At 42.1% G+C, this 15,142-nt stretch overlaps 1 protein-coding gene and 1 pseudogene across 5 annotated transcripts in view; both read right to left on the bottom strand.

Moving 5' to 3' along the window:
• The window catches only part of GSS (glutathione synthetase), a 757,391-nt gene that overhangs the window by 300,410 nt on the left and 441,839 nt on the right, over positions 1 to 15,142 (bottom strand). The window lies entirely within an intron of this gene.
• Positions 451 to 1,438, bottom strand: LOC144771078 (28S ribosomal RNA; annotated as a pseudogene).

The raw sequence follows: 15,142 nt of genomic DNA on the forward strand, positions 1-15,142 counted from the left end.
CCCACAGGGCCATCTGGTCGCCCGGCTCACAGGGCCATCTGGTCACGCGACCAGATGGCCCGGGACGACCCAGCGCCCAGATGGCCTGGGAGGGTGCTGTACCCAGTCGCCCTTGCAGTCCGGAGAGGATGGCCAGCCGCACCGCGGCAGCGACTCTGGAGGCTCCTTCCCCCAGGTGGCTGCTCGACTTGCCCAGGAGCAGTAGGAAGGAGAGCCCAGGCCATCTGGTCACCCTGTCAACCCGCGAGGGATGGTGGCCCCCGTCACCACACCCCGGTGGGGCAGGGACAGGAGGGGGAGGCTCCTGTGCCGGAGGGCACGTGGTGGAGGCAGCCTCCCGTAGGCTGGCTTTACCCCCTCTGCGTCCCTCCAGCCGGCCCGGCGGTAGATGGACCCACCCCTGGGTGTGGTGGAGGAGGGCGTCCGCGGGCGCACACGCACGGAGAGACAAAAACTTGGCTCAGAGGATGACTCAATAGATCGCAGCGAGGTAGCTGCTCTGCTAATTATGAAACCCTGACCCAGAATCAGGTCGTCTACAAATGATTTAGCACCAGGTGCCCCACGAACGTGCGGTGCACTAAGGCCGATGGAGGCAGCCCCCTTCCGTCTGCGCTCCGGTCCCTAAGTGAGCGGCTCTACGCACAGCCCCCCACCCGAGAGAGGCCGGCTATTCCAGGCCAACCGAGGCTCCAAGGCACTGCGGTATCGTTACGGTTTATGGGGGGATTCTGACTTGGAGGCGTTCATTCATAATCCCACAGATAGTAGCTTCGTCACATTGGCTCCTCAGCCAAGCACATACAATAAATGTCTGAACCTGCAGTTCCTCTCGTACTGAGCAGGATTACTATTGCAACAACACATCATCAGTAGGGTAAAACTAACCTGTCTCATGACGGTCTAAACCCGGCTCACTTTCCCAATTAGTGGGTGAACAATCCAACGCTTGGTGAATTCTGCTTCACAATGATAGGAAGAGCCGATATCGAAGGATTAAAAAGCGACGTCGCTATGAAAGCTTGGCCGCCACAAGCCAGTTATCTCTGTGGTAACTTTTCTGACACCTCCTGCTTGAAACCCAAAAAGTCAGAAGGATCGTGAGGCCCCGCTTTTGCCCTTCTGCTCTGCAGGAGGTTTCTGTCCTCCCTGAGCTCGCCTTAGGACACCTGCGTTATTATTTGACAAGTGTACCGCCCTAGTCAAGCTCCCCACCTGCCACTGTCCCTGGAGTTGGTGGCGCCCGGGTGCTTGGAGCCAGAAGTGAGAGTCCAACGTGGCTCGCCCCCCACCTCACCGGGTAAATGAAAAAACAATAAGTATAGTGGTATTTCACCGGCGGCCCGAGGGCCTCCCACTTATCCTACACCTCTCATGTCTCTTCACAGTGCCAGACTAGAATCAAGCTCAACAGGACATTCTTTCCCCGTGGATTCTGCCAAGCCCGTTCCCTTGGCTGTGGTTTTGCTACATAGTAGGTAGGGACAGTGGGAATCTCCATTCATGCGCGTCACTAATTAGATGATGAGGCATTTGGCTATCTGTACCACCCCGCGGTGGCTCATTCTGGGTTATTATGCTGCCCATCAGCGTCAATTCGGTTTTGCTACCAACAATATAACATTCTTTCGCTCAGGAATACAGCCACACTGAACGCTGTCCTCACTGGAACTGGGATCACGTATAGGCCAGAGACAGTACACCCTTCAGTACTATTCCAACAATTTTAGGCTTGTATACGAACAGTCCTGAGAAATTAAAATGTGATTAGCAGGACATCAATAATCAATGTGTGATAATTATGTTTATGCGATTATTTGAGACCTATTCATCATTCAAGACGGTTTAATAAGTATGATGTACACAACTATATCTAAATTGTTATTGCAAATTCTCAACCTGAGCAACACCAATAAGTAATAGTACATGCCTCCGTCTGCCCTCAGAAAACGAAACTACTTAGCTTCTCCTTTCATGGGTTTGAAAGTATCCCCATTAATGCTAGTGGAGGAAATCGAGAATGAATGCTCAGGCAGGCAGAGGTGCGCTGGATAATTAGACTTCATGCGGTAGAGATGGGCATAAATATTGATAATGAGATGCAATATTTCTTGGGTAAATAGACAAAGTAGATCCCCGAGTTACCCAGATACTACTACTTTATTTTTAGGTTGAATCAAGTTACTTCCAAGTCCAAATACATAATCCATTAATACTAGTAATTACACTGTATGTATAACTAAATTGTTATTAATTGAACATGCATGTCTAAAAATGCCAATGTATGTAATCTGTGTCAACCTAATCAGTGTGATCCAATTATGTATCGTTACTTTTAGGATTATACTTGTTTTTCAAAAAAGAACTCTTCATGCCAACTATGCCACTAATTATCGGTAATAGATGAGAGATAGGATGGTTGCAAAATGGTGACGGGTAACTATCTGTTAACTTACTAATTTATCCTTTCCCCTTCTTTTACATGTGGCGCTCTATTCTCTCTTTCTTTTACTAAGAATTATTATTATTCTTATTTGAATCTACTGGGACAGGTCAAACGTTATAGTAATATTATAGATTTCGTTAGTAAATAAATTGATTTGCCCGTTAATCTCTTTCCTCTTAGTATCTTAAATAGAGAACAGTAAAATAAACGACTAAAATGGCGCTATTTGCCGTATAGTGGTCCCTCTTCGATCTCTGAGTAGCTTTATAATGTAGATAGGCAAAGTGGTAATCTGATACGAACCGATTTATATATAAATAACGGTAGTCGGAAATATACACTGCTTGTTTTAAAATAGTAACTTATTATATAGAGTTGTTAATCTTTTCCTAAATCGTTACTGGATGGTAAGTTTGGAAAAGTAAATAAAAATAATTGAGTAATTTTAACTAGATTATATGGTTAAATAAAGACTAAATATCCTGTGATGCCGTTGTGACTAAATACTCCTCCACATCAATAACTTTAATACAATATATACGATATTAAAGGATTAGCGATAAGGTGAGTCCGTCCTCTATTTTCGATCATGATATAATATATAAGCCCCAATTCAAGATGGCGCCGATGCTAGACGCCACTATATAAGCTCGTGCTGGATGTAACTACTCGGACTCATGTCGCCGGTAAGTTTAAAGGATTTGATAATCGGACAGGATAATTAGCCTAAAGATAACTAGTATATTAATATTTCTTTTTTAAGGAAACACAAGCAGTGACGGCAATTATTTTATTGTATTCGTCCTTTTTAGGCCCATACATAGGACAACAACTGAACCGCAATACAGAACCTTACATCTCTTCAAGTAAATGCAACTATATTTGAGGTATAATAGGTTTGGATCTTACTTATTTAACTAACTTTATGGGATATAAATAGGACACTGATTTAATCGTGGTAAATATGTTCATACTTGTTTTTTAGAATTGAACACACTACATTGGTCGGAAATAGTTACAACTACCAACTAATAATTTATTGAGAGAAATAGATGAATAGCTGATCTTAATCTTAGGTACTGGACCTTTATCTAGATCGTCAAGTGTCGGAATGATTATAAATCATAAACTATATCATGAATAGACTAGTTTTTGAATAATATGAGATATATCATTATTCGTATAGCGGTTCTTTCGTTCTTTTAATCATGGGTGGTCATTAACTGATTACCTGTAATAGGTATCATAGAACCATGCTATATACAACCTTTTATGACATAGCATGTAAACTTTGTCCCTACTGGATCTTTATAATAGGTTTAGATTATACTTTTAGTTCTAGTTGCTTTCCGAATTCTATTTTATTGCATATCAGTTATAGATTATAATTAGGTGTAGCCTCTCTTCTATCCTTTGATGAATATATTATAATCATCACTACAAGTACAATAGCTGAACTGTCCATTTCCTTCGTAGGATTTTCATATAAGAATTGTCATTTGATGCCTGAATTCCATATGAAATTAATATTATTCCTGAAATATTAGCTAACTTGGTAAGTTGAATTTAATATATGTTTGACTTGGAGTGAGAGTTATTAGGGGATACAAACTTTTAAAATCACTTGCTTTTAATAATATCTCACCATTTTTGAACTTACTGTAATGACACTTTATGCACGTTTTATTCTTTCTCTATTCTCAATACCCCTCTCACCGTGACTCCAAATCTTATCAACTTCATAGAAACTGTTTGATTATACAATTTGTGTATCACTTTGGGTGAATTATCTTTTACTTATACTATCTCACGGTTCTTATCTTAAGAGGCTCTCCCTCTAATCTGTAATCAGATTATGACTATAAAACCTCTTACATCACCTCACGGTTCTTATCTTATTCAGTGAATCCCCCTTGTAGGTTCTTCCTTTAATCTACGATTAGATTATGTTTGTAAAACTTCTCTATAGACTTTATTCATGTGTATTAAGGATATAGTCTGCTTACTTTTAGCCCTGACGAAGTCACTGGCTGAGGAGCCTAGACGAAACACGTGTTGGCTAAGTCTGTTGGTTACTTGTAATGTTGGAGAAACCCTTATGATTTGTACCCATGGATTGGATGAACTATGCAATTGGATTGGAATAAATAAAGAAGATATGGACTCTGCAATATTTGGTAAAGACAGTTATTGATTTGGACATTATATTACTTATTAGTGTTGCTCAGGTTGAGAATTTGCAATTATAATTTGAGATAGAATTTCTTCCGTCTAATATTACAACCTATGGTAGGGGTTGTATCTGTCCCTTGGAGCATATACTATTCAAGATATATATAAAGTAAATAATTCGATACTATTTTGCGCATTTGTTCCCTACTCCCAAACTGTTGTGGATAGTATATCCAAATTGTTATAGCACACATTTATAAAAAACAATACACATCTGCAAATTGCACATCTAATTAGAAAAAAGCACATCTAAAAAAAATTCACATCTATAAAATTCACATCTATACTAAATCTTGTGTCAACTATAAACCTATATGTTAAAACATTATGCTCTATAAGGGTGACATGTGTGCTGCAAGAAAGTGTACATCTCAGTATAAGCTTGATATTCAATTGTCCTTGAATACTTGGCCCATTTTAAGAGTGTCCATTAAAGTAGTCAGGCAAACATTTTTCTTGAATGGGAATGACATTTGCAGACCTAAATCAGCGAGAACAACATCATTACATTGAGGCCAAATACCACGACATCCAACGATAATGCCATGAAATTTTACAGTGTTGCATTTTGTGAGATCTTTGATTTGATGTGACAGATCCTGATAGTATTTCACTTTACTCTCAAACACTAATTCAAGGGAATTCTGAGAATTTTCATAATGAATTGAAACATCAATCACTACAGCTGTACCATTTTTGGTAAATATTACATCTGGTTTTCGTAGTTCTCCTTGATTATTCTTAACATGACGTTCCCTATATGCCATCCAACCACACCTTTTTGCTCTATCAATGAGCAATTCCAGAATTTTGTTATCTCTTTTTATCCTAATGTCCTAAGTTTTAGGACATGCGCCTGAAATATGAGAAATTGTTTCACAAACATCATTCAAATAGCTACATGTAGCAAATGCACAATTTCTTCCCCTAGTGATGGTTTCTCTGGTATATAAAACATGTGCTCTTAACATCAGCACAGCTATGTACTGGTTTTCTTTCATTTTGTTATGCTTGCTGATCCAGAAGTTTGAATTTGGATTACTTGCTAAGTATTTTATACCATCACCTTGGACAGGGAGATTTGCCCATTTCTCAAACTCTTCTTTTCTCCAATCCTATGTTGCTAACAAATTCAAGTCATAGCTCAGAAACCTACTGTCTAAAATGTTGAGTTTGTGTGTTTTGATGATGTTATCAATTTTTTCATTCATATCTTCTCCTGCATACATGAATGAATGAGCTATGTACAGTTCTGGAGCTGCCCTGAGATACAATAAACTATTTACTATATTGAGACCAATTTGTGTACATAGTTTTGGTATACTGAGGCCCCCAAATGATCTTTTCGAATATAGGAGACCATCAGATGTGTATGCAGGAAGGTGTAGAAAGTGTTTGACATACTTTTGATCCAGAACATTTAAAGTTTTTGCTTCTGTTCCTGTCATTTCCAATTTGAATGATAGTTTAGGTACCAAGTACTGACACAAAATGTCTATTTTCTGCGCTGGCTTAAGTTGTAGATTATCACGTTTTTGAGCCCAATTGACAGGTACCTCATTAATTTTGTTGTTGCTTGTATGTCCAGTGTGTGGATCAAAGTTCAATCCGAGGTATCTCTTACTTTCTCCTGGATGAATATTTTCATTATTTTCTTTTTCAAATTGCCATGGTTTACAGTTGTTAATCAGGATTTTCTCTTTATGGTGACGGATATAAAATCCATGTGTCTTTTTCACATTAAGTTGTAATCCTGTAGTTTTACTGAACTTTTCAATGATTTTCAGATTTGTACTCATTCCTTCCCAGGTACTGCTGAGTACTGCGATGTCATTGGCAAAGGCGAGAGCGGTGATTTGCTCAATAAGACCATCTGATCCAAATGTGAAGCCCTTGCCGTTTTTCTGAAGATCACAGATCAGAGGATCCATGGCAATGTTAAATAGTAGTGGGGATAAAGAATCACCTTGTTTGATCCAGGATTTCATTGTTATTTCTGGAGTTGCTTCGTTGTTCTTTCCCTTGAAAGATGTTGTTGAGTCAGAGTACAAGTCCTTTATTGTGTCTCTGATGTATGATGGAACCCTTTGCCTTGCGAGACTCTGTATATTGTGACCAGGGCTGACAGAGTCGAAGGCTTTCGATATATCTATGAACACAACTGCTAATGAGTGACTGTTTTTTCGTGCCCCCTTTATGATATTTTGCAGGAGAGTCAGATTCTCGAGACAACCTCTCACCTTCATGAAGCCTTTTTGTCTCCTATTCAATTCAACAAAAAATGAGTCTTTTAGTTAGTATTTTTGTGAATAACTTCATGAATTCAGTATCAATGGTAATTAGACGCCAGTTACTGATTTTTTTAATTTCACTAATCGGTACATTCTTGGGTATCAAAATGGATCGGTTCTTTTTGATAATTCCTGGTACTCTTCTCATCAACAACCAAGACGATAGAATTCTGGGCAGCAGTCTTGGTTGCCTGCTGTGCACTTCATACAAGTCATTCAGACCAATCTTATCAGGCCCCACTGGTATCCGATCAATCGGCATGAAATTAGGATTTTTCTTGTTTTCTTTCTCAATTATGTTTTTGTAGTATTGAAAGATTTCATCAGCACTGATTTGGCAAGTGGCATCTTCTGCCCCATCAGTGATAATCCTGGCAATTTTCTTTTTGTCTTTTTTTAAACATTGCCTGGTATTCTTTATAGCTGCCCTTTGCTTTGCCATAATTTTTCTTGTGCGTCCGATTAAAAGTCTTCAGTTTTTCTTGTTTTTTTTTGTTATCTTGTTCCCTACTGAGGCATTCTGGTGCTCATCTTGAGCAGAGTTCATAGGCTCATTATTGAGTTCATTTGTTGGTACACTTGCTGGTGTAGGCCTTATATCAGTGGTGCTTTCTGCGATAAAAGTCACTACCTCATCCATCAGATCTATAGCAGCATCGTGTTGCTCTACGTTTTGGGTGTACTTCTCGATTTCTGTGATTTTGTCTTCCAGCTCATCAAAGTTCTTGAATTTTTGCGCACGTTTGCGATTGATAAAGTCTCTGCGCTTTTCTGTTGTTACTTCTATTGTAACCTCTGGTTCATCGCAAGAGTCATTTTCAGAAACATTTGATGCTTGCAGTACATCTTTTGCGGATTTTTTGCTTTTATCTCTTCTATCTTCTTTTTTCTGCAATTTGTTTTCTGTTTTTATTGTCAAAAGGTGGGACCATCAGCACATTAATATTACTCTTATTTTCATATACTTTTTCCAATTCTGCTAGTAGCAGTATTTCTTCCTGTGACCATAATTTTGACGGTTTGCTGCTTGCTAGAGCTGCTAGTCTAGCCTCATTTTGCGCTCTTGGATATGCATGCCGAGCAGATTGAGAAACACCAATTTTTGTTCCATATCTGAGATCACAGAAGCTGCACAGGAATGGCAGCTCTCTTTTTTGAGGTCTTCCTTTACATTTGGCATAATGGCATGCAATATTGTGGTATTCGACTTCTTTGTCACATTTTAGCAGTACGTTTTAAGATAGAAGCCTTTGTGCTTGTTGGAGACATGTTTTCACAGTTCTTTAAAAGTTCCCCATTATGTCTCCACACAAGTCACATTTATATTTTTCGTTTGGGTACTTCCAATAAGTGACTTTTTTTGTGTAGTAACTTTTCTTTGTTATTACATCTTTGCTGACCTCGTTTACATTGGGAAGATTTTAAAAGTTTGCTGTACCAATGTCATTCTTGGCTGAGGTGGCCACAAACTCGATGGATTTGCTGAGGTCTACTGTTGAGTCTTCTTCTACTACGGAGGGTGAACTAAGGCCTATATCGTGATCTGAATCGTTGTTGCTTGTTGCATTCGGTGAGGAGGTTAATGATTTCTGAGAAAGACAGCACCTCCTTACGCCATCTTAACAGGGTTTTTATTCTCCAGGAACTATCCCATTTGGAATTGGGTTTGTTTGCTTTGCCATTTCTCACTATCACGCTCGCTGCCATGATAGAACCTTGTTTGGCCTGTCTCTATATGCTTCTCCACACACAGTCTGGTTAAGAGAGTCATAGTTACTCCCGCCGTTTACCCGCGGTTTATTGAATTTCTTCACTTTGACATTCAGAGCACTGGGCAGAAATCACATCGCGCCAACCCCCGCTTCGGGCCTTTGCAACGCTATGTTTTAATTAAACAGACGGATTCTCCTGGTCGGCACTAGATCTAAGTCAGCGCCTGGGCAACACCTTTTCTGGGGTCTGATGAGCGTTGGCATCAGGCATGGTTTTTTATTTATTTATTTATAAAGTTTTATATAGCGCGAACTTGATCCCAAAATATATCAGAGCGCTTTACAAAATTGAGCCAAAGGTAACAAATCACAACATTAGTCTAACATGGGGAATCTAATGGGCATTGAATCAACCAATACAAACATAAAAGCTCAATATAACCTCAGTGCATGAGTAGGAATGGGCTATGCGATGGAGCATAGAGAGATAAGGGGAGTACATACAATAATCATATACAGGAATAATAACCAGTACTCAAAACAATAATCGAAACAAGAGTCAAATGGGGAGTCTAAAAGGCATTGAATCAAATGTTGAACATCTAACAGATCATTTATACACCTGGGTGAACGAAGAATGTGCTAGACGATGGAGCATTCTAATGACTTAAGGGGAGCAAAATTCAATAATCATGTACAGGAATAATAACCAAACCAAAAATAATGATCATATACAAGAATAATAACTGATACTATAGTATGTCTGATGGGCTTAGAACTAGATTCTGGACACTCAAAATTCATGCCCTTTATCTCTCAGCACTCCCATCTTATGTTTTGTTTCCTTCTATCTTTTCTTTATATGTTATTTCTTCCCTAGGGTATATGGGAAAGTACGTTTTTCTCTATATTGTTTTTTTTATTGCAGATCACACTTATCACACAGCTTTTTGTGCCTACAACCCTGAGGCCGGCAGCGTAAGTAGACATTGTATATGTAGACATTACACAGCTTTTATACCGACATCCCAGGGGCCCAGCAGCGAATCAGGATTCATGACAAGCAAGTCAAGCAGTGTAGTCTTGGCATATGGTTTTAAATAATGCAAGTAAAGCAGTATAATGGATTTTACTGAACAAGTAAACTCCCCCCATCCCACCTCGTCATGTCAACAGGTACATAGAATGAAGATAAAGTCAGCTGTAGCAAACATCTATAATCGCCTGCCTTCCATCGCACATACATAAGGCTGCACTCACCGCACCTTTCCCAAAAAAATAGCTCTTCAGCAGGGTTTACACATAAATATCTTGCACCGCTTTCCCTCACATCAGAAAGAAAGAGTTTCACGTCGCACCACTGGTCCGAAGGTCCGAGCCCCCGTTGTTCCAGCCAATCTACAAATGGCCCCCAGATATCCAGAGGTCTCGATCTACGGGGCAATAGGTGCCAATAGTTGGACAATTGAGTTTTGCAATACGCAGCTGCATTTATCCATCCCGCAACTGTGGGCGGGTGAGTTTTTTTCCAATGTATTGCTACCTGGCGTTTTGCAAGCAAAAGTAACATAGACGTTAGTTTACGGGAGCCTTTCGGAATGTCTAACGTAAACCCTAGTAGTGCTACCAGTGGAGTAGTCTGTAGCGGACTATCAACAATGTTAGTAATATGTCTGAAGATATCCGACCAATAGTGTGCCATTAGACTGCAAGACAAAGCCAAATGTACAAATGTGTCGTCCTGAGCTCCACATCTCCAGCATCTTGTGTCTGATTGCACACCCATGCGATGTAATTGTACTGGTGTGCGGTATACTTTGTGTAGAAAATTAAAATGTATGCAATGTAATTTATAGTTCGGCGAGAGGTGTTCTAATTGTGAACAGCAAGAGCCATTGTTTTTCAGTGATTGTGAGACCCGTTTCCAACTCCCACTCTGCCCTTGATGTACTAACAGTTATAGGGGATGTGTCTTGAGTAATAGTGCAAATCTGAGTTATTAGTTGTCGAGGGGATGGATTTGATAAGACATTTTCCAATGCAGGCAGCGAGGGAGGAACATTTGGGAATTCAGCATACCGTGCCTTGCACGCCGACCTCAGATGGTAATACAGCAGTGTGGTCGAGGCCGAAGGTGGGTGTGGATCGCATAATTGTTGCAGGGACAGAAAAGTACCATCTGGGTATCCATCTTGTCCGATTTGTAAATTATGATCTTGCGCTCGTCTAGACGTGGCTTTATCCATTAAAGGGCCTATAAGTGGGTTTCCCTCCAGTGGCATGGGCAGTGCAAACAATTCTTCGTGACCTGCCCTCTTTGCTATGTTCCCCCAAGCCCACCGTGTCGCTTCTACTGTATTTATTTCAGAATGCGGTCGTTTGTAAGGATGGTACACCGTCGGCGCTGCTATATCTGTCTCGATCGCCACATTGGGTTGGAATGGGGCTGGGTGGTGCCAGAAATGCAAGTATTGTGCTTGTGCACTATAGGCATAAAGCTCAAAATCAGGAGCCCCCAGTCCCCCCTGGGAAAGCGGTAGGGTTAGAAGATTCCAGGACACCATTGGCTGTTTACCTGCCCAGATCAATTCAAGGAAGCTCGCGCGAAGACGTTTAAAAAAATGTATATTTAGTGGCAGAGGAATATTCACAAACAAATATAACAACTTTGGAAGTATTACCATTTTCGTTATTGCAATACGACCTGTTAGTGATAGTGGTAGTCGTTTTCACCTTTGTATTTTACTTTCGATCCACTCTACTACTACTTCCAGTAGTTGGCCAGCCATATTTCCTGTGTGGATCTTCTTATCCATATACCGAGATACCGTATCTCACCGGCCGCCCATTGGATAGGAAACTCCGTCTCACAGTGAGTGGTATCTTCAGTGAGGGGTAGTAGTACGGATTTAGCCCAGTTCGTCTGCACCCCTGTTAAACTACCATATCGAATCAGTTCTCTCATGAGTATGTCAAAGTTATCTTTAGGGTTCACTAAGTAAACAGTCATGCCGTCAGCATACATTGATATCAGCAGCCCTCTGGATGTAAAGCCAATACTTCGATGCGTATGGTGTTGACGAAGTCTTGCCGCCAGGGGTTCGGTAGCGATCGCAAACAACAATGGCGACAGCGGGCAGCCTTGTCTCGTCCCCCTCGTGCTGTCAAATGGCTTTGAAATCTGCCTGTTTATTCCCACTCTGGCCCTTGGTTTGGTGTATATTACTTGGCTTTGCTTTATGAAAATGGGGCTGAAACCTAGCCGTGTCAGCAGGGCAAATAAAAATTTCCACTCCAATGAGTTGAATGCTTTCGTAACATCCAATAGTGCTACAACCGCCTGGACATGAGGAGCCAAGTAGTGTAGCAGCTCAAATAAGACTTTTAGATTATGTGCCTTTGATCTACCCGGAATAAATCCAGATTGATCTGGCAGCGCTGTTTGAGGAAGCATGGGTTGTAATCTATTAGCCAAGAGTTTAGCGTAAATTTTGGTGTCTAGGTTAATTAGGGACAGTGGTCGATAAGAGTCTGGTGAGGTGGGGTCTTTACCAGGTTTCAACAGGGTTATTATCGTGGCTTCTCTAAGTGTGGGTGGGAGTATGCCCATTTCAAATGCCTCCATAAACACCGGTAACAGCCAAGGGGCCAAAATGTCTGCGTATTCTTTGCAGAATGCCGCCGTGAGCCCATCCGAGCCAGGAGCTTTATCAGCTGGCATGCCACTAATTACCTGTCTAGCGTCATCGACAGTTATAGGAAGCTCCATATATTCCCTGGCACCATTGTTGAACCATGCTAATGCCACGGTGTCCAGGTACTCCGCGATGTCTGATTGCGTAGGACTAGTTTTAGAGGTGTACAGTGATTGGTAGAAATTGGACATTGTGCGGAGTATATCCTGAGGAGTCCGTACAATCTCCCCCGTATCCGTGTGTAGTTCAGTAATGAATTCAGAGCCCCTTGGAGGCCTGAGCAGTCCCGCTAGTTTTCCCAGCCCGATCCCCCTCACCATATCGCCTGGCCTGTGCGTATTTATGTAAGTACGCAGTTTCTCTCTCAGCCTCTTCCTGAAATTCCATCAATTTGGATTGGAGTTGGGCAGCAGCCTCCATGGATGGGACATCTTGAATTTCCCTTTCTAATTGCTGAATTTCTCATTCCAGCCGGTGTAATGTATTGCGTATGTCCCTACGCACGCCTGCCTTCAGCGCCATACAATGTCCCCTTGTAACCACCTTGCATGCCTCCCAAAGTGTCCCTGTCAGCAGGGCAAATAAAAATTTCCACTCCAATGAGTTGAATGCTTTCGTAACATCCAATAGTGCTACAACCGCCTGGACATGAGGAGCCAAGTAGTGTAGCAGCTCAAATAAGACTTTTAGATTATGTGCCTTTGATCTACCCGGAATAAATCCAGATTGATCTGGCAGCGCTGTTTGAGGAAGCATGGGTTGTAATCTATTAGCCAAGAGTTTCGCGTAAATTTTGGTGTTTAGGTTAATTAGGGACAGTGGTCGATAAGAGTCTGGTGAGGTGGTGTCTTTACCAGGTTTCAACAGGGTTATTATCGTGGCTTCTCTAAGTGTGGGTGGGAGTATGCCCATTTCAAATGCCTCCATAAACACCGGTAACAGCCGTGGGGGCCAAAATGTCTGCGTATTCTTAGCAGAATGCCGCCGTGAGCCCATCCGAGCCAGGAGCTTTATCAGCTGGCATGCCACTAATTACCTGTCTAGCGTCATTGACAGTTATAGGAAGCTCCATATATTCCCTGGCACCATTGTTGAACCATGCTAATGCCACGGTGTCCAGGTACTCCGCGATGTCTGATTGGGTAGGACTAGTTTTAGAGGTGTACAGTGATTGGTAGAAATTGGACATTGTGCGGAGTATATCCTGAGGAGTCCGTACAATCTCCCCCGTATCCGTGTGTAGTTCAGTAATGAATTCAGAGCCCCTTGGGAGGCCTGAGCAGTCCCGCTAGTTTTCCCTGCCCGATCCCCCTCACCATATCGCCTGGCCTGTGCGTATTTATGTAAGTACGCAGTTTCCCTCTCAGCCTCTTCCTGAAATTCCGTCAATTTGGATCGGAGTTGGGCAGCAGCCTCCATGGATGGGACATCTTGAATTTCCCTTTCTAATTGCTGAATTTCTCATTCCAGCCGGTGTAATGTATTGCGTATGTCCCTACGCACGCCTGCCTTCAGCGCCATACAATGTCCCCTTATAACCACCTTGAATGCCTCCCAAAGTGCCCCGGGCGAGTCTACTGTACCCTCATTCAATGTAAAATACTCAACTAATTTTTCCCTCAGTTCTTCACGGAAAACTTGATCTAACAGTGGTTTGGATGGAAAGCGCCAGCTAAACGGTGTTATGTAATATGGGGGCACCTGCAACTTTATCTGAGTGGGCGCGTGATCAGAAAATGTGCATGGGTGGTGTATTGCCTCTGTTACCCAGGAGTGTATAACCCTAGAGACCAGTCAATAGTCCACCTAGACCAGGCATTCCGATGTTGTGTCACACAGGTGCCCACTCTAGTTGTCGGGTGGAGAGCCCTCCACGTGTCTATCAGTTGTAAATCATCCACTGTCCCCAACAACATCTCTGCTGCTTTAGGATGGTATTTGCGCGTCGCCCCTCGTCTATCGGCTGTAGGTGACAAGACCACATTGAAGTCCCCCCTGCCATAGAATCGCTACATCTCCCAGTGCCTGAATGTTCTGCCAGATGTGTTGGAAAAAGGCCAGGCTGTCCGTGTTGGGGTCATATATGTTAACTATTACTGTTGGAGTATTGTATAGTGTACCCTGTAAAAGGATATATCTGCCCTCATTATCTATGATTGAGCGATGCGTCTTCCAATGTAGGCCTTTACGTAACAAAATCGCCACGCCCCTGGAGTAATTTGAGTAATTAGCTTCTACCACCTCCCCCATCTATTATGTCTGAGCGCATTGGCGGCTGTGGGTGCCCACATCCACTCCATGCCTTGTTAGGTACGAGTGGATCAACCTAGTTTTCCTCCTGTCATTAAGACCCCGGACATTCCAGGAAAGACATGTGATGGCCGACATCCGTGGTGCATGTGAAGTGTGTATTGTCCAACGGCTCTTTCCATCATGGTAACCTGATGGTGCCCATCCAAGTGCGCAGCACTAATAACATATAGTGTAATAAGGAAACATAGGCCGCCCAGTGGCAGACAAGAACAACCACAGCTTGCAAGCAAAACACTTCTAAGACCCTTATACGGACATGGCAGGCAAGTTAAACAAACAAGTCTCCTTCCCCCCACCTACCACACCAACCCACCAATTAGGTTGTGAATTACCCCCCACCCCTTAACAATGAGTTAACAAACCACAATCGTGAGCATAAGGGAATCATGCCGTGGGGGTACGTGAGGTCACTGGCAATACACCCCTGCACTTTTGGCAGGGTGGTCGAGGTAT

The sequence above is a fragment of the Lissotriton helveticus genome, chromosome 7 (genome assembly GCF_964261635.1).
Source record: "Lissotriton helveticus chromosome 7, aLisHel1.1, whole genome shotgun sequence".
Lineage (NCBI taxonomy): Eukaryota > Metazoa > Chordata > Amphibia > Caudata > Salamandridae > Lissotriton > Lissotriton helveticus.